The sequence below is a fragment of the Hyperolius riggenbachi genome, chromosome 12 (assembly GCF_040937935.1).
Source record: "Hyperolius riggenbachi isolate aHypRig1 chromosome 12, aHypRig1.pri, whole genome shotgun sequence".
Classification (NCBI taxonomy): domain Eukaryota; kingdom Metazoa; phylum Chordata; class Amphibia; order Anura; family Hyperoliidae; genus Hyperolius; species Hyperolius riggenbachi.
This window is the reverse complement of record NC_090657.1, coordinates 144,329,299-144,350,909: the sequence shown is the minus strand read 5'-3', so window position 1 is coordinate 144,350,909 and position 21,611 is coordinate 144,329,299. Positions and strand designations below refer to the sequence as shown.

General features: G+C 44.7%; 1 protein-coding gene across 1 annotated transcript in view; it reads right to left on the bottom strand.

Annotated features, from left to right (window-relative positions):
* Positions 1–3,183, bottom strand: part of DLGAP4 (DLG associated protein 4) — a 367,380-nt gene extending 364,197 nt beyond the window's left edge. Inside the window, exon 1 of the mRNA XM_068263408.1 lies at positions 3,091–3,183. The gene's annotated coding sequence lies outside the window, so the exon portion shown is untranslated. The remainder of the gene's footprint in view (positions 1–3,090) is intronic.
* Between the last annotated feature and the right edge of the window lie 18,428 nt (positions 3,184–21,611).

Genomic DNA, 21,611 nt, shown 5'->3' with positions numbered 1-21,611 from the left:
CTTTGAACTGCATTGTCCCCCTGCAATCAGTCATTAGTACAGCAGCCACGACTCTCCTCTGTAAATCCCTCCACTGACTCCCTATCCGCTCCAGGATCAGTTTCAACATACTGTACCTGGCCTATAAATCCATGCAGAAGACCTGCCCAACCTACATCTCTGAACTTGTCCACAGACAAACACCTGGTCGTCCTCTCCGATCCTCCTCTCCAAAGACAGAGGCGCTGCACCTATCTGCACAGCCTCTGAGTTACTCCTGCTCTTGTATTTGCCTGAGGAAGCGGGCTTGGGACCCATGAAACGTGTCGCATAATTTTATGTGGAGTACTGATTAAATATATATACATTTGTCTGGATACCATATATGGTGGTTGTGTCATATATATTGGGGAGACGGATCCACCCCGGTCCCCAATTTTTTTATTTGGTTTTAATAGACAAAGAAACAATTTAGGAGGTACAAATGCGGGGCATATGCTCCAAGCAATAAGAACACTTATATTAGGAAAGTATCAAAAAATGCTTTATTCATTATCAAAAAAAGAAGGTGCATAAAAAAGAATAAACACATAAAACCAGGATCATCCTAACAGCTGTCACACACCGCCCATTCATACCAACACGCAAAACCACCATACAAGCTTAACCCCATAATCACTAATAGTAACAACTTGACTGTAGGGACTCATACATGAACCGGTTTGGTATATTTAAGACTGGATATTTCAAAAAGTCCGCTCAATAATGCTGACAACCAGATGTCAGGTAGCCTCACGTATCCCAACACACTGCCACCCACTTGGATATGCAGAGGAATGGATAGTCCAAGTAACCACAGTTATGGCACTTGCATAGACAGGCAGTTCAAAAGAGCACAGATAAAGAGCAACAATAGGCTGCAGGACTGAGAGGAAGCAAAGCAAAGTCCATCAGCGCATCAGCAGGGGCGACAGACACGGCAAGCTGTCAGCATGCAAAGCAAAGCATGGACACAGCAGGTCCTCCAAAGGGCTAAGCATACAGTACCAGGTAAGTAGTGTCCTGTCAGTTCCAATCCGTGTGTGTGTCGGAAGATGCAGAAGATAACTCCAACATGCCAGCAGCAATGGTCGTCTGAGAGCGTTTCCCAGGGAATCTCAATGTTGCAAACTTAAGTCACATGCCACAATGCAGAGCGTGCTAAGGAGAGCAGAGTCCAGCCTGTCAATACACAGAGCGGGGTCCGGATGTGAAGCGTGCTGGAGAAGCCAGAGTCCAGCCTGCAGATGGAGTGATAGGTGGGTGCGCGGTGGCACAGCAGCCGATGCGGACAGCCTCAGGACGCTCGACCCCGCTGTCCTGACATGTTTCGCCGGACTTCCGGCTTTTTCAAAGGGGGGCGTAGCACAAAAAGGGTTTTAATAGACTACTAATTTTTATTCTGCTGGCGCCTCTGTAACTACTACAAATCCTCTCCAAACTTGTCCATAACTGCCTTATACATATCCAACTACCATGCCACACTGCAGGACTTTTCAGAGAGCTGTCCCCACTCTCTGGAACTCCCTTCCACCACCCATCAGATGTGCCACACCCTTCAACACCTTCAAACAAGCCCTCAAAACTCACCAGTTCAAGATCGCATACTCCTCCCTTCCCCTGCATCAACGCCATGTATCATTCTGCTAAATACCTATTATGCAACCTGTACTTAGTGTGTCTCTACCTCCTCCCTTTATATTGTATGCCTCTGGCAGGGTTCTCTGCCCTAGTGTACCGAACGTGCTCATGCACTTCCATCATCAGGTACCCTTCCTGCGGGCTAACTTGGAACTTGAATTATGTTGTCTCTAAGACTTAAACTCAGTTGCATGATCTTGTATCTTGTACCATGGAGTTGTCGGTCTCGCTACTTATCTATTGTTCAGGGCTTGGTGCTTTTTAAATAAAATAAATAATAATAATTAGTACAGGTGTTGAAAATAAGTAACTGCAGATGGGAGTTTATGGAGTCTGTATTCCGAAGACAGTATAGTTACCATGGTTGCAAAAAAGTGCAGTATGAGCTTGCTATCAGCGTTGAAAAATGCTAGCCTTCCGAATTTCTTTTAAAACGGAAAGGTCATTTTTAAGAATGCTGAATAAAAATAGACGATCTCTGGTAGAAATATAATTTACTTTTGAAGTTCCTACACAAATAAACCTGCAATTAAAAAACACAGTTCAAAAGCAGTTATTTCAGACTCCACTGATAACAGAAGCTTTCTGCTTGGCTGACGAAATATGTTTAGGTACTTGTAGCAAGAGAGTAATGACATTCGTGTTTCTCATACTATGCCTTCTGTGATAAGTCACCCAGCTCACTCAAACCCTGGTGGGTTACAGACTTTGGAGAACTTATAAGGAAACCATAGGCTTTCATTTTGAAACATCTCCCAAACTCTCCCACCTTCCTAACTGTATTGTCTGATTTCCTTTCCATGGCTTGATGATTGGCACATGTTAAATTATCGCAAATTTAAAACAATTAAGAAAGAGACCCACCCATTTACCTTTATGCTAATTTTATAATGAAAGTTGAATTTCCCTTTTAATGGCTGGCTTAGTAAAATGAATGATAACACTTTATTTAAAGGGTACCTATAAACGTACGTATATGTACACCGCCGATGAGCTGTGTGCAGGGTGAGCCGAATGATGGCTCACCTTTTTGACGTCCAATTCCCTGCAGCGTAAAATACTATTCCCCCTCTGATTTGTCACAACTCAGATGGGAAATAGTGCTCCCTGCACCAATCTCTGCATAGAGGGAGGGAGGTGAAAACCACCATCTCCCTCTGAGTTGTCACAACTCAGAGGAGGAATAGTGCTCCCTGCACCAATCTCTGCATAGAGGGAGGGAGGTGAAAACCACCATCTCCCTCTGAGTTGTCACAACTCAGAGGGAGATGTAAATCAAGATTCGGCAACTCCAAATTGCTCGCCCTTACGCAGCTCTGGCAATATAGCATTACTGCCATGGCAGCGCTGTGCACTGAAGCCACCTGCTTTGACCTATAAACCATGAATAAGCAGTAAGGATGCTGTCATTTTCTGCTGCTTGTAACTTACATTACTTTTAGGGTGTTCCACAGGCTCCTCTTCTCCCAGTGCAGTTTCCTTTGTATGATAACATCATCACACATGGCACACTCCAAGGATCTAAAGCTGTGGGATCTTCCACCATTCAGCAGTCAGGCCAGGTGAGGACCAGGAGGCAGAGCTAGTGCATTACTTTAGATTGCCCACTTCCGCCCCACTGACACTTCAAGACCTAGGGGAAGAGCCACAGGAGAAAAATGTATTCATTAGGCAAGAATGCAGTTTTCATCTTAAATTTCACACCCCAATTACTAGCTAACATTACTAAGTGCCTGTTTCTCGATCTAATCACAGATGAGAGATACCACTGCTTCAATCAAGGCACAGGGATTGTGATTGTACCTAACCTCCACTGAGTTGGTTGCTCTGAAAGTACACTCACCAGAAGGAAGCAGTGTTAATTACAGGCATAGGGGTGTAGCAGTAACCACAGTGACTACAAAGGTGCCCAGGAGCAACTGGGGGCAAAGGTTGCCTTCAAACTGCCCCAGTGACATCCAGTCAATTATACATAATCAGCATAGCAGTATTGGATGTGAAGCTTGTAGGGAAGATGTGTTTACTGGACACATTAATTTAACAATATGGAGATATTCCTCTGCAGGAAGTGACATCACTGGTCACGAGATTCTGCAGGAAAAGTACTGGTTACATGCCTCCCGACCGTCAAGGTTTCACCAGGACCGTCCTGGGTTAGAAGACATTGTCCTGTGTAATGCGGCACCCCCATGATGTCCCGATGCAGAGCGGCAGCAGAAGGATAAGAGTGGAGAACAGCAGTGGAGGGATCACAGCCCCACACCAGGCTGGCTGTAATGACAGCCAGGGTGATATGGCTCAGGTTCAGATCATGCTGCATCACCTGTGCTGTCCTGACAGCAGGCTTAGCATGCGGCTGATAGAATAATGTTGGAACCATAGCGAAAGTCAATTAACTACCATTGCACACTGCAGCAATCTCTGCATGGAGAGAGGGAGGTGAAACCACTAAAACTGTACAGGCAAGGGAGAGGGAACCTCTAAAAAACAGGAAACTGTATATGGGAGGGGTGCCTCTGCCACCAGGGAACTGCATAGGAGAGGGAACACCACTAGACACCAGGGGACTGTATAGGTGAGAGAGGGAGGACCACTAGACACCAAGGAAGAGGGAGGACTACTAGACACCAGGGAACTGTATAGGGAAGGGGGCGCACCACATGTAAAGTTAGGGCATGGCTAAAGGTGTCCCTTTTTCCTAGCTACAAAAGTTGGGAGGTATGGTGGTATATTTGGGAGATCTACTTAGCATTGGTTTCTGCAGGCTCTTCATCTGGAGGGGAAACTATTATCCCTGCCTTTATGCACTTAATACATTGCATGTTGTCTGTGAGTGCATATAGGGGAAGGTACTTTTACTCATGTATGCCCAGGTCTGGGAGCCATCAAAATTTCTATGTGGTTCCATGTGATTAGTAGTTCCTCTTCTAGACCTCTGTATATTGAAAAATGAAAAAAAATCTATCCAGGAGTACATGAAAACCTTGAGTGAAGGTAAGTCTAGGGATGCTTCAAATACTGATTAGGCTCCAGCCATCAATCAAAATATTCATGTGAAGTTGCCTCACTAGATCTTACAGCAGGTATTGCATACACTCCTGCCTCACTGTTTGCTGGGCACTGTGTGTGGCACTAACAGATGTTGCTATGTCCTATGGGTTCTACAGCATTCACATCCAATTATAGCAAAACAAAGCGCACCAGAGGAAGTGCAACAGGAGCACATGCAATGGCTGCTGCAAAACACACAGGTGATCAAAGAGCAAGTTTGTTCTCAGAAACAAACTTTTCCTGGTCACTAAGGGTAAATTCTCCATGGCGAAAGCATCGTTTGGTTCTGGAAGGATGAAAATTCATAACAGTCAATGGTAATGTTGCTTGTGTGTAGCACAACTTATGGGGAAGCATGTGATTAATTAAGTCAAGTGATACAGAATAACTAAAGATGCATAAACACGCACAATGGTTGTAGCTCAAACGGAGGTAAGGGGCTAAAGAAACCCTTTAGTGGATACACAGGAATCCACTACCAGAGTATAACTGGAATCAGAAGTGTATATTAAAAGTACCGTTACACTTCTTACCCTGTAAAAGGTCTACACTTCATAATCCATCTAGTTAAAAACTGTTCAGAAATGTATTTGACCACAGCGCCGTTGGATGTGCAGTCCGACCCACTAAAGATGCAACAGGCAGCGTGGTTGGTGGCAAGTAAAGTATAACTGCAAGGGCACGGGGGGGGGGAAGGGGGGTTGGGGTACCACATAAAACATTAGGGGGCAGCGGCATGGGGTCCCAAAGCGGCATGGCAGGGTCACAAGGCCGGTTCCTGCAAGAATATAAATACATTTTAAAAAATCATATTTAGGAGTAGCAGTATAACTATACTGGTAATTGCTTATCTCATCCGTTTATTTTCAGTTGGAACTATAGAATAAACGTTGTTTTTTTTTAATCTAACAAACCTCATACAGAATACATCTGAACAGATCTATTTCCTAATGTAAAGTTAGATTACTTCTAGAAATCTCTCTACCCATTATACTAATATGAATCAAATATGTCAGGTTGTAAAGTAGCTAAACTGGCAAGTTCCAGGAAAATGATAGAAATATGGAGGTGGTCATCTTAAATCCATTGTTAACGCCTGATGAACTTTTCTGTTAGATTCTATAATGTGTCACACCTGGAATGCAACCAATGGTGTCTGAACACCTGCTTTACACTGAGGCAAGTGCAATTCTAAGAAAATTCTTTGAAAATAGGGACATTTGCAAGTACAAAATGATTTATAGAGGAACCATCGGAGTATAATAAATTATTGTGGTTATCCTTTTTTACTTTAACCACTTAACGACCGCCTAACGCCGATAGGCGTCGGCGGGTCGTTAGTGGTAAGCATGGAAACGGCCGCTCGATCGAGCGGCCTTTCCATGTCAGTTCACGGAGACTGTCTCCGTGAACAGTGTGCGAGCCGCCGATTGCGACTCGCACGCATAATGTAAACATCCGGGGAAGAAATCCCCGCTGTTTACATCACACGGCGCTGCTGCGCAGCAGCGCCGTGACGTAGATCGGCGATCCCCGGCCTCTGATTGGCCGGGGATCACCGGCATCTGATAGGCAGAAGCCTATCCTATCAGGCGCAGGACGGAACTCCGTCCTGCGCCACTCACAGGGTAAGGGAGAGGGAGGGAAAGCCGGGGAGGGCGGAAAGCGCTCCGGAGGGGGGCTTTGAAGAGCCCCCCCCCCGGAAAGTGCGGGTAGCCGGCAGCGATCAGACCCCCCCAGCAGGACATCCCCCGAGTGGGGAAAAAAGGGGGGAAGTCTGATCGCCCTGGCTATTTCCTGATCGGTGCTGCGGGCTGGAGAGTCCACACAGCACCGATCAGAAGAAACTACCCTGGTCCTTAAAGAGACTCCGTAACAAGAATTGCATCCTGTTTTTTATCATCCTACAAGTTCTAAAAGCTATTCTAATGTGTTCTTGCTTACTGCAGCACTTTCTACTATCACAGTCTCTGTAATAAATCAATGTATCTTTCCCCTGTCAGACTTGTCGGCCTGTGTCTGGAAGGCTGCTAAGTTCTTTAGTGTTGTGGTTCTGCTATGAACTCCCCCTTCCAGGCCCCTCTATGCACACTGCCTGCGTATTATTAAGATTAGAGCAGCTTCTCTCTTCTCTCTTATCTTTTACAAGCTGGATAAATCGTCCTCTGAGCTGGCTGGGCTTTCACATACTGAGGAAATTCAGACAAGGGCAAAGCTGTTTGCAGGAAGAAAAGAGCAGCCTGAAACTTCAGTGCATGAGAACTGCAGGGGGAAAGAAACACACAATGATCTCTTGAGATTCAAAAGGAAGGGTGTATACAGCCTGCTTGTGTATGGATGTATTTTCTATGTGTGGACATACTGTACATCAACCTACTTTCTGTTTTGGTGGCCATTTTGTTTGTTTATAAACAAACTTTTTAAAACTGTTTTTAACCACTTTTAATGCGGCAAGGAGCGGCGAAATTGTGACAGAGGGTAATAGGAGATGTCCCCTAACGCACTGGTATGTTTACTTTTGTGCGATTTTAACAATACAGATTCTCTTTAAGTGGTTAAAGGACAACTGAAGTGATAAGAATATGGGGCTGCCATATTTAATTCCTTTAAAACAATACCAGTTGCCTGGCAGCCCTGCTGGTCTATTTCTCTGCAGTAGTATCTGAATAACACCAGAAACAAGCATGCAGCTAATCTTGTCAGATCTGATGATGTCAGAAACACCTGATCTGCTGATGTCAGAAACACCTGACCTGCTGCATGCTTGTTCAGGGACTATGGCTAAAACTATTAGAGGCAGAGGATCAGCAGGACAGCCAGCAACTGGTATTGCTTAAAAGGAAATAAATATGGCAGCCTCCATATCCCTCTCGCTTCAGTTGTACTTTAATAAGGCGGGATGAAGAAATCGGCTTTTACTTACCTGGAGCTTATTCCAGACTCCTTTGTGTCCTCCCAGTCCCCTCCACTGATCCACTTTAAGCCCCGGGAAAAATTCCCAAGTCAGCTGGGTTGCGCACTACCAGGCATGCGCTGACCCGCATCCTGAAACGTGCTGCCGACCTAGCCACCTTGAAAACATCACTGGGATTGAAAGCGGATAAATGGAGGGGAAAGGGAGGATGCTGAAGGACCTTGAAGACTGCAGGGGGCTGGCTGGAAAAAACCCCAGTTAAGTAAATGACAACTTTTTCATCTTGCCTCAGGCTTCCTTTAATTATCCTGGTTTTACCATCAGAAATGCTTCTTATAGCTACATATTTCTGTACACTGGTATCAGTGGCATAACTAAGGATCATGTCCCCGCCAACCCCCCTCCCCGATGCAAGTTTTTCATGGGGCCCCAAGCACTCTGTTGATATGGAGCCCCAAAACCAACGAAGGACAGCTGCAGTGTCAGAGAGGTGTAATCAGAGTAAGAAAATAGCTTGTTAAGAATTACCACTATTCAATGCACATATAGAGGTGTGTATTAGCAGCACAGAACCAATGAAAATATAATAAGATGGATGATGGACAAACCCTAGTGGGCCCCTCTGGCCCCTTGTACGTTCGAAACATCTGCATCCACTATTATTACACCACTGATTGGTATGTACAACCCAGTAATGTATAGCCCTAGGTTATAATGTCAAGCAACCTTCTCCCCAAAGCACAGTGATTTACTTTGCCAGCAGTAAAGATGCCGGCATATGTGATAAATGTAACAACATAAACCAGTGATGAGGTAAGATTTTACAGTGAGCAGGCATTAACTAAATCATTTATAAATGAATATGGTAAAATAAGTAATTTTAGTTAAAGGAATACTATCGATACCCAAGTGTTCTAAAAGGACAATGTACAAATAATGTCTAAGTAGCTGTGTAAACATTTTCCTACTTTTCATGTTAAATATCAGAGGCAAAAGCTGTAATTTATTGAGGGTAGGATTTAGCTATATTGGGACAAATCAATTGCAGAAGGGGTGTCTGCTTCAATGCACAGCCAGAGTTGCATATCAGACTACAGAAAGCAAATAACAAACATATCAAACTCTGAAAGCAAAAACAGTATAAAAAGCTGTGACAATTAGTTACATTTCCTCTGCTTTCTTCAGACACTCAGAAACACAGGACACAGAAGCCGCAGCTGTTGAGAGCTTTCTCTCTGTCACACACAGAGTTAAACATAGAGTTAACTGGTCAAGTGTGAGGGGAATTTCCCCTCTCCTCATGGCTCAGTCTGCCGTCAGTTTTGGCATCAGGAAAGTTTGAAAGTATTTTGATAACAGTAAACAAGAGGTTGCTACTAAAATGTATACACCAGTACTTAGCAGCACTTCCCAAACAATTCCTGTGTCAATTGAAAAAAAATATGTGAATCGAAAGTATTCCTTTAAGTTATATTCAGTACAGTTTCCCTTTCAGCCAAGACCTGCCCCCCAGTTTGTTAACAAATTGTCAGCAAAATCCACATGTATTTTAATGCAAGATCTCCTTAATAATCTCCATAAGCAAGGGAAATATACCAGAAAATGCAGAGTAAGTAATGGAAAATGTAGGTGTTATACAAAGATTTCACACTGTAATGAGTTAATCATCACATTTAATTGCCCAGATGTCAACTTTGAGTTTTTAGGTAGAGATCTTAGCAATGAAACTGTACCTGAAGTTATATGTAACAACATGATAGGATAAACCTGTATGCCCTAATTAGTGATCAGCTAATTTCGATAATGCAAAAATTCGCCTATAAGTAATTACGATTTGTAAATTCAATTGATTTCGTATAATCATTCGTAATTTCGCGTACATTTTCATATAATGTTTGTGTCATTTTGTGCCGACTTTAGCAGTGAATAGAAAAGCCCATACATGCTGTAGACACCAAAAGTGCTACATACAGCATGTTAAGGAGAATAGCAGGTACAACTAAAAAAAAATAAAATTCAAAAACACATTTTAGTTTGAGAAAAATGATTTTAGAAATGCAAAGAAAAATGTTTTTTTTTTAACTCAGAAAAATGACAGTTTAAAAAACATTTTTCCTTTGCATTTTTAAAATCCATTTTCTCACAAACTACAAGGTCTTTTTGAATAACTCTTTTTTTGACTTATTCCCAGTATTCTTCTTAACATATACTGTATAGCACGTGGTGATGATAGCGTGCATGCAGGCTTTGCTATTAACTGCCAAAGTTGGCACGAAATTACAGATGGATTACGTTTACATGCAAAATAAATTAAGAATTTTCCCAGAATTTTGCATCACAATTTTGCATCGTAATTACAAATTACGATGCAAAATTACGATTACCAGTATGTGAAATTTGTGCTCATCACTAGTCCTAATCCTACATAATTTTTTTCTCTTGCTGTAAGGTAGTTATGGTCAATGAGATGCTGCATTTAATTGGTCAATTTCCAGTCTGCATTGCAGCTCAGAATTTTTAGCAGCACACTGACCACACCTACTGTAAGGATTAGGAAACTAGGGCTCTGAACTGCAGTCATAAAATAAAAGTTTCAAAGTTCAAGATTTGTCTGTATAGGAGCTGAAAAAATATTAAAAAACTATGTGACCTCCGAAAAAGGGAGAAATAAAAGGGAGACTTGGCTATACAAAATATGTAAAACTAAAATTAAATCGACAAATGCAGACTGGGCAGTACAGAAATTAAGAGACACTTTAAGAACAAAGATTTGGTCATGAGAAAACAATACTGCAGTGCAGTCTGCAGTGCAATCCAAGCTTATTGGGGTGGAGGAGGAAGCCTCCCCCCCCCCCCCCAAAAAAAAAATCTCCCCTTCCCACTCCCCTCTCCCCAAGAAAGAAAAGACATGCATTCTTGTTTTCTTCTATCCTAACCTCACAGTCCCCCCCCCTCCCCCACCATAGTGTTTCCAAGCTTCCTGGTGCACCTCTAGTATGTAATAGCTTCTATGGCATATCCCAACTTCCAACTGCCCCACCATAGCATGTCTCATATTCCAACTGCCTCCATGGTGTGCCTCACCTTTCTAATGTCCCCATAGTGTGTAACAGCTTCCCAGTGCCCCCATAGTGTGTAACGGCTTCCCAGAGCCCCCATAGTGTGTAATGAGCTTCCCAGTGCCCCCATCATGCGTAATGGGCTTCCCAGTGCCCCCATCATGCGTAATGGGCTTCCCAGTGCCCCCATAATGTGTAACAGCTTCCCAGTGCCCCCATAGTGTGTAACAGCTTCCCAGTGCCCCCATAGTGTGTAATGAGCTTCCCAGTGCCCCCATGGTGTGTAATGAGCTTCCCAGTGCCCCAATTGTGCGTAATGAGCTTCCCAGTGCCCCCATAGTGTGTAATGAGCTTCCCAGTGCCCCATAGTGATTAATGAGCTTCCCATTGCCCCCATAGTGTGTAATGAGCTTCCCAGTGCCCCCATAAAGTGTATTGAGCTTCCCAGAGACCCCATGGTGTGTAATGAGCTTCCCAGTGCCCCAATCGTGCGTACTGAGCTTCCCAGTGCCCCCATCGTGTTTAATGAGCACCCCAGTGCCCTCATAGTGTGTAATGAGCTTCCCAGTGCCCCCATAGAGTGTAATGAGCTTCCCAGTACCCCCATAGTGTGTAACAGCTTCCCAGTGCCCCCATCATGCATAATAGGCTTCCCAGTGCCCCCATAATGTGTAACAGCTTCCCAGTGCCCCCATAGTGTGTAACAGCTTCCCAGTGCCCCCATAGTGTGTAATAAGCTTCCAAATGCCCCCATGGTGTGTAATGAGCTTCCCAGTGCCCCAATTGTGCATAATGAGCTTCCCAGTGCCTCCATAGTGTGTAATGAGCTTCCCAGTGCCCCATAGTGAGTAATGAGCTTCCCATTGCCCCCATAGTGTGTAATGAGCTTCCCAGTGCCCCCATAAAGTGTATTGAGCTTCCCAGAGACCCCGTGGTGTGTAATGAGCTTCCCATTGCCCCAATCGTGCGTACTGAGCTTCCCAGTGCCCCCATCGTGTTTAATGAGCATCCCAGTGCCCTCATAGTGTGTAATGAGCTTCCCAGTGCCCCCATAGTGTGTAATGAGCTTCCCAGTGCCCCCATAGTGTGTAATGAGCTTCCCAGTGCCCCCATAGTGTGTAACAGCTTCCCAGTGCCCCCATAGTGTGTAATGAGCTTTCCAGTGCCCCCATAGTGTGTAATGAGCTTCCCAGTGCCCTATAGTGTGTAATGAGCTTCCCAGTGCCCCATAGTGTGTAATGAGCTTCCCAGTGCCCCATAGTGTGTAATGAGCTTCCTAAGGCCCCTATTGTGTGTAACGAGAAAAAGAGAGAACACCAAGAGACCAATATAGTGTAGTATGTACTGGTAAGGTATAATTGATAGAGTAATAATATTAATTTAATACTCACAAACCAGGGTTACCAAGTAGGCAACCACTGTCAAAGCAGGTGGGGAGATTGTTCTGACCCCACTCAGGATTAAAAAGTCGCTCTCTGTAGTTGAAGAAGGAAGGGTACAACCCTCCACCAAGGGTGGACTTGATGTAGATAATAGGATAACAGAGGCGCCAATAGGATAAAAAACACTAAAAGAACTTAAAAACCCATCTTGGTAATAAAGGAGGCAGTGGTGGACTCACCCCCTCCAAGCAGAACACACGACTGTGGATTTTCAGTCAAAACAATTTTATTGGATACTCCAAATAAAGTGCAACGCGTTTCACGGGATACAAACCCGCTTCATCAGGCAATAACAGATAGGAGTAAACAGCTGTAACGGAGACAATAGAGTAAATGAAACTGTAGTGCTTTGGCAAAATTCATTCTGATTATTCGGACATTGATTTGGCTATGAATATATTTCAATAGTGGCATAAAAATATGTTGCATAAATCTGCATGCATATGCATGAACCTGTGTTTGAAATACATGCAATCGACAGAGAATTGTGGTATACAATAGCAAAGATTATTGAGGGAAAAAAAAAAAAATCTTTGCATACCTATACATAAACCTGTGTTCGACAAACATACAATTGACAGAGGATTGTGGCAGGAATTAGTATCCAAACTATTGCTAGTTTTAGTGGAAGTATGAATCGCACAGTGAATTATACGTTTAAATTAAATAAAATATATATATTTTGTTGCATAAATTTGTAAGCATATACATAAACCTGTGTTCAAAATACAGTTGACAGAGTAGATGGGGTAATGGGCAGGATTCAATGGGAAAAGGCCACGGTGGACAGGAAGTGCATTCATTTGGCTATGAATATACCTCAAGAGTGGCATAAAATACGTTGCATAGATTTGCATACCTATACATAAACCTGTGTTCGACAAACATACAATTGACAGAGGATTGTGGCAGGAATTAGTATCCAAACTATTGCTAGTTTTAGTGGAGGTATGAATCGCACAGTGAATTATAAGTTTAAATTAAATAAAATATATATATTTTGTTGCATAAATTTGTATGCATATACATAAACCTGTGTTCAAAATACAGTTGACAGAGTAGATGGGGTAATGGGCAGGATTCAATGGGAAAAGGCCACGGTGGACAGGAAGTGCATTCATTTGGCTATGAATATACCTCAAGAGTGGCATAAAATACGTTGCATAGATTTGCATTGCATATGCAAATCTATGCAACGTATTTTATGCCACTCTTGAGGTATATTCATAGCCAAATGAATGCACTTCCTGTCCACCGTGGCCTTTTCCCATTGAATCCTGCCCATTACCCCATCTACTCTGTCAACTGTATTTTGAACACAGGTTTATGTATATGCATACAAATTTATGCAACAAAATATATATATTTTATTTAATTTAAACGTATAATTCACTGTGCGATTCATACTTCCACTAAAACTAGCAATAGTTTGGATACTAATTCCTGCCACAATCCTCTGTCAATTGTATGTTTGTCGAACACAGGTTTATGTATAGGTATGCAAAGATTTTTTTTTCTTTTTTTCCCAATAATCTTTGCTATTGTATACCACAATTCTCTGTCGATTGCATGTATTTCAAACACAGGTTCATGCATATGCATGCAGATTTATGCAACATATTTTTATGCCACTATTGAAATATATTCATAGCCAAATCAATGTCCGAATAATCAGAATGAATTTTGCCAAAGCACTACAGTTTCATTTACTCTATTGTCTCTGTTACAGCTGTTTACTCCTATCTGTTATAGCCTGATGAAGCGGGTTTGTATCCCGTGAAACGCGTTGCACTTTATTTGGAGTATCCAATAAAATTGTTTTGACTGAAAATCCACAGTCGTGTGTTCTGCTTGGAGGGGGTGAGTCCACCACTGCCTCCTCTATTACCAAGATGGGTTTTTAAGTTCTTTTAGTGTTTTTTATCCTATTGGCACCTCTGTTATCCTATTATCTATTGTGTGTAACAGCTTCCCAGTGCCCCTATAGTGTGTAAAGAGCTTCCAAATACCCCCATAGTGTGTAATGAGCTTCCCAGTGTCCCCATCGTGTGTAATGAGCATCCCAGTGCCCCCATAGTGTGTAATGAGCTTCCCAGTGCCCCCATAAAGTGTATTGAGCTTCCCAGAGACCCCATAGTGTGTAATGAGCTTCCCAGTGCCCCAATCGTGCGTAATGAGCTTCCCAGTGCCCCAATCGTGTGTACTGAGCTTCCCAGTGCCCCCATCGTGTTTAATGAGCATCCCAGTGCCCTCATAGTGTGTAATGAGCTTCCCTGTGCCCCTATAGTGTGTAATGAGCTTCCCAGTACCCCCATAGTGCGTAATGAGCTTCCCAGTGCCCCTATTGGGCTTGATTCACAAAGCGGTGCAAACTTTTTAGCACGGGTGTGCTAAACAGTTAGCATGTGAAGTGCTTTTCGCGGACTTTTGCGTGCGCAAAGTGCCGCGATTCGCGCGAATCACGGCACTTTGCACACGCAAAAGTCCACGAAAAGCACTTCACGTGCTAACTGTTTAGCACACCCGTGCTAAACAGTTTGTACCGCTTTGTGAATCAAGCCCATAGTGTGTATTGAGTATCCCAGTTCCCCCATAGGGTGTAACAGCTTCCCAGTGCCCCCATAGTGTGTATTGAGCTTCCAAATGCCCCCATAGTGTGTAATGAGCATCCCAGTGCCCCCATAGTGTGCACAGCTTCCCAGTGCCCCCATAGTGTGTAAAGCTTCCCAGTGCCCCCATAGTGTGTAAAGCTTCCCAGTGCCCCCATAGTGTGTAAAGCTTCCCAATGCCCCCATAGTGTGTAATGAGCTTTCCAGTGCCCCCATAGTGTGTAATGAGCTTTCCAGTGCCCCCATAGTGTGTAATGAGCTTCCCAGTGCCCCCATAGTGTGTAATGAGCTTCCCAGTGCCCCCATAGTGTGGAATGAGCTTACCAGTGCCCCATAGTGTGTAATGAGCTTCCCAGTGCCCCATAGTGTGTAAAGAGCTTCCTAAGGCCCCTATAGTGTGTAACAGCTTCCAAGTGCCCCCATAGTGTGGAATGAGCTTCCAAATGCCCCCATAGTGTGTAATGAGCTTCCCAGTGCCCTATAGTGTGTAATGAGCTTCCCAGTGCCCCATAGTGTGTAATGAGCTTCTCAGTACCCCATAGTGTGTAATGAGCTTCCCAGTGCCCCATAGTGTGTAATGAGCTTCCTAAAGCCCCTATAGTGTGTAACAGCTTCCCAGTGCCCCCATAGTGTGTAAAGAGCTTCCAAATGCCCCCATAGTGTGTAATGAGCTTCCCAGTGCCCCCGTAGTGTGCAATGAGCTTGCCAGTGCCCCCATAGTGTGTAATGAGCATCCCAGTGCCCCCATAGTGTGTAATGAGCTTCCCAATGCCCCCATAGTGTGTAATGAGCTTCCCAATCCCCACATAGTGTGTAATGAGCTTCCCAGTGCCCCCATAGTGTGTAATGAGCGTCCCAGTGCCCCCATAGTGTGTAATGAGCTTCCCAGTGCCCCGATAGTGTGCAATGAGCTTCCCAGTGCCCCAATAGTGTGTAATGAGCTTCCCAGTATCCTCATAGTGTGTAATGAGCTTCCCAGTGCCCCATCGTGTGTAATGAGCTTCCTAAGGCCCCTATAGTGTGATATTGAGCTTCCCAGTGCCCCCGTAGCGTGCAATGAGCTTCCCAGTGCCCCCATAGTGTGTAATGAGCATCCCAGTGCCCCCATAGTGTGTAATGAGCTTCCCAATGCCCCCATAGTGTGTAATGAGCTTCCCAATGCCCCCATAGTGTGTAATGAGCTTCCCAGTGCCCCCATAGTGTGTAATGAGCGTCCCAGAGACCCCATAATGTGTAACAGCTTCCCAGTGCCCCCATAGTGTGTAATGAGCTTCCCAGTGTCCCCATAGTGTGTAATGAGCTTCCCAGTGCCCCCATAGTGTGTAATGAGCTTCCCAGTGCCCCCATAGTGTGCAATGAGCTTCCCAGTGCCCCCATAGTGTGTAATGAGCTTCCCAGTGCCCCCATAGTGTGCAATGAGTTTCCCAGTGCCCACATAGTGTATAATGAGCTTCCCAGTGCCCCCCATAGTGTGTAATGAGCTACCCAGTGCCCCCATCCTGTGTAATGAGCTTCCCAGTGCCCCCATAGTGTGTAATGAGCTTCCCAGAGACCCCATAGTGTGTAACAGCTTCCCAGTGTCCCCATAGTGTGCAATGAGCTTCCCAGTGCCCCCATAGTGTGTAATAAGCTTCCAAATGCCCCCATAGTATGTAATGATCTTTCCAGTACCCCATAGTGTGTAATTAGCTTCCCAGTGCCCCCATAGTGTGTAACAGCTTCCCAGTTCCCCCATAGTGTGTAACAGCTTCCCAGTGCCCCCATAGTATGTAATGACCATCTCAGTGCCCCCATAGTGTGTAATGAGCTTCCCAGTGCCACATAGTGTGTAATGAGCTTCCCAGTGCCCCAATAGTGTGTAATGAGCTTCCCAGTGTCCTCATAGTGTGTAATGAGCTTCCCAGTGCCCCCATAGTGTGTAATGAGCTTCCCAGTGCCCCCATAGTGTGTAATGAGCTTCCCAGTGCCCCCATAGTGTTTAATGAGCTTCCCAGTGCCCGCATAGTGTATAATGAGCTTCCCAGTGCCCCCATAGTGTGTAATGAGCTTCCCAGTGTACCCACAGTATGTAATGAGGTTCCCAGTGCCCCCCATAGTGTGTAATGAGCTACCCAGTGCCCCCATCCTGTGTAATGAGCTTCCCAGTGCCCCCATAGTGTGTAATGAGCTTCCCAGAGACCCCATAGTGTGTAACAGCTTCCCAGTGTCCCCATAGTGTGCAATGAGCTTCCCAGTGCCCCCATAGTGTGTAATAAGCTTCCAAATGCCCCCATAGTATGTAATGAGCTTTCCAGTACCCCATAGTGTGTAATTAGCTTCCCAGTGCCCCCATAGTGTGTAACAGCTTCCCAGTTCCCCCATAGTGTGTAACAGCTTCCCAGTGCCCCCATAGTATGTAATGAGCATCTCAGTGCCCCCATAGTGTGTAATGAGCTTCCCAGTGTCACATAGTGTGTAATGAGCTTCCCAGTACCCCCATAGTGTGTAATGAGCTTCCCAGTGCCCCCATTGTGTCTAATGAGCTTCCCAGTGTCCTCATAGTGTGTAATGAAGTTCCCAGTGCCCCAATTGTGTGCAATGAGCTTCCCAGTGCCCCCATAGTGTGCACTGAGCATCCCAGTTCCCCCATAGTGTGTAATAAGCTTCCCAGTCCCCCATAGTGTGTAATGAGCTCCCCAGTCCCCCCATTGTGTGTAATGTGCTTCCCAGTGCCCCATAGTGTGTAATAAGGTTCACAGTGCCCCCATTGTGTGTAATAAGGTTCCCAGTGCCCCCATTGTGTGTATTGAGCTTCCCAGTGCCCCCATAGTGTGTAACAGCTTCCCAGAGACCCCATCATGAGTAATAAGCTTCCCAGTGCCCCCATAAAGTGTTACAGCTTACCAGTGCCCCCATAGTGTGTAACAGCTTCCCAGTGCCCCCATAGTGTGTAATGAGCTTCCCAGTGCCCCCATAGTGTGTAATGAGCTTCCCAGTGTCCCCATCGTGTGTAATGAGCTTCCCAGTGCCCCCATCGTGTGTAATGAGCTTCCCAGTGCCCCAATCGTGTGTAATGAGCTTCCCAGCTTCCCTGTGCCCCCATTGTGTGTAATGAGCTTCCCAGAGACCCCATAGTGTGTAATGAGCTTCCCAGGGACCCGATAGTGTGTAATGAGCTTCCCAGTGCCCTCATAGTGTGTAATGAGCTTCCCAGTGCCCCCATAGTGTGTTATGAGCTTTCCAGTTCCCCCATTGTGTGTAATGAGCTTCCCAGTGCCCCCCATCGTGTGTAATGAGCTTCCCAGAGACCCCATAGTGTGTAATGAGGTTCCCAGAGCCCCCATAGTGTGTAATGAGCTTCTCAGTGCTGCCATAGTGTGTAATGAGCTTCCCTGAGACCCCATAGTGTGTAATGAGCTTCCCAGAGACCCCATAGTGTGTTATGAGCTTCCCAGTGCCCCCGTAGTGTGTAATGAGTTACCAAATGCCCCCATCGTGTTTAATGAGCTTCCCAGGGACCCGATAGTGTGTAATGAGCTTCCCAGTGCCCCCATAGTGTGTAATGAGCTTCCCAGTGCCCCCATAGTGTGTTATGAGCTTTCCAGTGCCCCCATCGTGTGTAATGAGCTTTCCAGTGCCCCCATCGTGTGTAATGAGCTTCCCAGAGACCCCATAGTGTGTAATGAGGTTCCCAGTGCCCCCATAGTGTGTAATGAACTTCTCAGTGCTCCCATAGTGTGTAATGAGCTTCCCAGAGACCCCCTAGTGTGTAATGAGCTTCCCAGAGACCCCATAGTGTGTAATGAGCTTCCCAGAGACCCCATAGTGTGTTATGAGCTTCCCAGTGCCCCGTAGTGTGTAATGAGTAACCAAATGCCCCCATCGTGTGTAATGAGCTTCCCAGAGACTCAATAGTGTGTAATGAGCTTTCCAGTTCCCCCATAGTGTGTAATGAGCTTCCCAGAGATCCCATGGTGTGTAATGAGCTTCCCAGTGCCCCATAGTGTGTAATGAGCTTTCCAGTTCCCCCATAGTGTGTAATGAGCTTCCCAGAGATCCCATAGTGTGTAACCACTTTCCATTGCCCGCAACGTATGTAACAGCTTCTCTGTCTGTTATGCTCAACTCTACCTAAAACTCTTTTCTAAAACAGGTCTGTTCACTAAACAGAAGAAATATTTGAATACCATTAAAGGTATGGGGCCTAATCTACAACATCCACTATAAGCAGCAATCCTTGCCGATCACCTGCAATATCTGAAAAGTTCAGTTAGAGCGAATTGCAAGAATAAAGTGCCTGCAATTCTATCATACTCATGACTAATACGTAGTATTCAGGGCCAGATCATTTACAAGGCATATGGTATAATCCAATTCAAATTTTAGTTCCATTACCATGTGCAGCAGCCCCATCCCATTCCATGTGCAGTCGCTTCTTCCATGATTAACATCCATGCATGTCAGAAGCTACTTCCTGCATTGTATATCTAATGCTGGATACACACCATGCGTTTCCGCGTTTGATGCGTCCGTCGATACGCATTGATTCGATTATTTCCGACATGTCCGATTCAAGCTTCGATGGATCGTTAGGTCGTTTTGCCATACTTTACATGGCAATCGACCTAAAAATCATCGAAATGCGTTCGGAAATGCTCGGAAATAATTGAATCGATGCATATCGACGGACGCATTCAACGCCGAAATGCATGGCGTGTATTCAGCATTACCTGGGCAGCAGATCCCCCTTTTCCTGTGTTATTTCCCATTTGTAACTTCCCTTTCTATTTACAGCCTCCTCCATGCGCAGCAGCCCTTCTCCCATGTCCAGTCACACTAGGCCTGGGCCTCTGTGGCCTTTCCTGAAATGGAGCTCAAGCCATCGCGACCTCCTTATATAAGTAAGGAGATGGCTGCACTGATCACCAAGAAGCAGCAGATGTTGCTGTTTTATAGCCGTTTATTTTATGTGCTAGATCTTCCTTTTCAAAGCACTGCAGGCTGTAATCATTTTAACAATGAAATGTGAAGATATTTAAAGTGTCACATTTTGGCACAGGTTGTTTTATATGCATTTAATAGGGCATTGTTTTATATGGATTAAGCATAAAAAAAGTTTTGTAAAAAGTGTTGCAGTTTTTGCAGACTATGTTAAATAGGAAAGTTACAGTTTCATGAATTTTGCTTTCATTAAAGATGGACTGTACTGAAAATACAGTAATGAATAAAATGCTTATTTTTACAATACTACATTTTATTTTTTATATACATTTATTTAGTCCGTTTTTGTCCTCCGTAAAACCTTTCCTCATCCTAATTTACATTCTGCAATTTATCACAGGTGACGACATCTTTAGTGCTATCAGGTGCATCTTTCAGGAATGTTGGTTTACTGAGAGTTCTGAAGCCAACAGAAAAAATACCTGGGGCTTGATTCACAAAGCGGTGCTAACCTACTTAGCACATCTAAAGTCTTTAGACGTGCTAACCAGGGTGCTAAGTAGCTTAATCAATTGAGAAATCCGGTGCTAACCTACTTAGCACCCTGGTTAGCACGTCTAAAGACTTTAGACGTGCTAAGTAGGTTAGCACCGCTTTGTGAATCAAGCCCCTGGTCTCTCAGAATGCTTTGAGAGGAAAATTCTGCCTAACTTAACAGTCTAGGCTAAGCATTACTGGGAGGGCAGGACTGCATACCAGTATACATCAATATATAGGTATAGGAAATGTTTCTGATGCTGAAAGAAGAAGAATTAACGTAAAAATGTGTGTTCTGAATAATTAACTATATTCTATTATATGTCACTACGGAGCATCTTTAAGTGCTAAAAGGACCACTGTAGGGAAAATATTGACATTCTGCTATCCTAGTACTTATTAATGAAACAAAACCTAAAATTCTAAGTTTAATTCTCGAAAAAAATGTTACTGTTTGATATCTGACAGTTGCTTCTCTGTGAGTATGGCTGCTGATAGCAACAGAGATTTCCCTCTTGACTTCTGGTAAACTATTACTTCATTGTAGTAAAAGTGGCTGACAGGAATGGCAAGTGGTGGCTTATCTTTTCCATCTTTCTATCTGGGGGTCCTAATCCACTTAGGATCCACCAACAGCAACCACTTCCCACCTTCATCGTACTACTTCAGACATAAAGGCTCAGGAATGATGCCCTGTCTCAGCCCAACCGGTTTCGACTGCGTCCCTTCCCTCCCCGCCTCCATAAGCTTCCTCCAGTCAGCTTACCCGCGCTATACAGGAGGTGGGAGAGTGGCAGTCGGTGGCAGCCTGAATGTAAACAGCCGACTAGCAACAATCTGTGTGTCGCTAGCCTGGCGGTTTTTATAAGGGGGGACAGCAGAGCACGGGGGGTGGCTGGAGGCACACTATAAGGACACAGAGGCTGGTGACAGTATGCAGAATGTGCCTCTGTGTCCTAATATTGATTGCAGAAACCCACCTCAAGTTCTCTTTAAGCACTTGAGGACCGCAGTGTTAAACCCCCCTAAAGACCAGGCCACTTTTCACTAAATTGGCCACTGCAGCTTTAAGGGCTCACTGAAGGGCCGTCCAACTCACACAAGTGATCCCCCCCCCCTTTCACCCCACCAACAGAGCTTTCTGTTGGTGGGGTCTGGTCACCCCCCAGATGATTATTTATTTTTTTATAATTATTTTTGTTACCATTTCTTAAATAAATCTGCCTATTTTTTTTCTATTTTCTCCCACCCTATCTCCCCCCTCCCTCCCGCCCGCCAATCACTATGATCGGCTGTCATAGGCTTCAGCCTATGACAGATGATCACCTCTGAGCTCCTGGAGGGGACAGCCGTGTCACACGGCTGTCCCCAATACAGCGCTGCCTTAGATCGCAGAGCTGTACTAAGTTCTTAGACGTCG